Below are 330 nucleotides of genomic sequence, written 5' to 3' on the forward strand. Positions count from 1 at the left end.
CCTCGCCATGGAAACGGGCGCGCGCGCGGCAGGCAGGGGGGCGCCAGGGCGCCGGGGGGGTGGGGATAGGACGTGGGGGGACAGGGGGACGAGGAGGCCGTGAGCGCCCGGAGCCTCCTGGACCCCGAGCCCAGCCCGCGCCCGCCCCGGGAGCACGGAAGAGGCCGGCGGGGAGAGCGAGAGGGGGCGCCTGCGTCCGCGGGGAGAGCGCCGGAGACCGGGCCCCGAGCCCCCCAGGCCCTGAGACCCTGAGACTCGGAGGAGGCGGTGACCCGAGCTGGGGACCGGGGCGGGAACGGGGGCGGGGACGGGGCGGGACGGCGCGCCCTG

This window comes from Chinchilla lanigera, unplaced genomic scaffold, assembly GCF_000276665.1.
Source record: "Chinchilla lanigera isolate Chin_1 unplaced genomic scaffold, ChiLan1.0 scaffold00094, whole genome shotgun sequence".
NCBI classification, from domain to species: domain Eukaryota; kingdom Metazoa; phylum Chordata; class Mammalia; order Rodentia; family Chinchillidae; genus Chinchilla; species Chinchilla lanigera.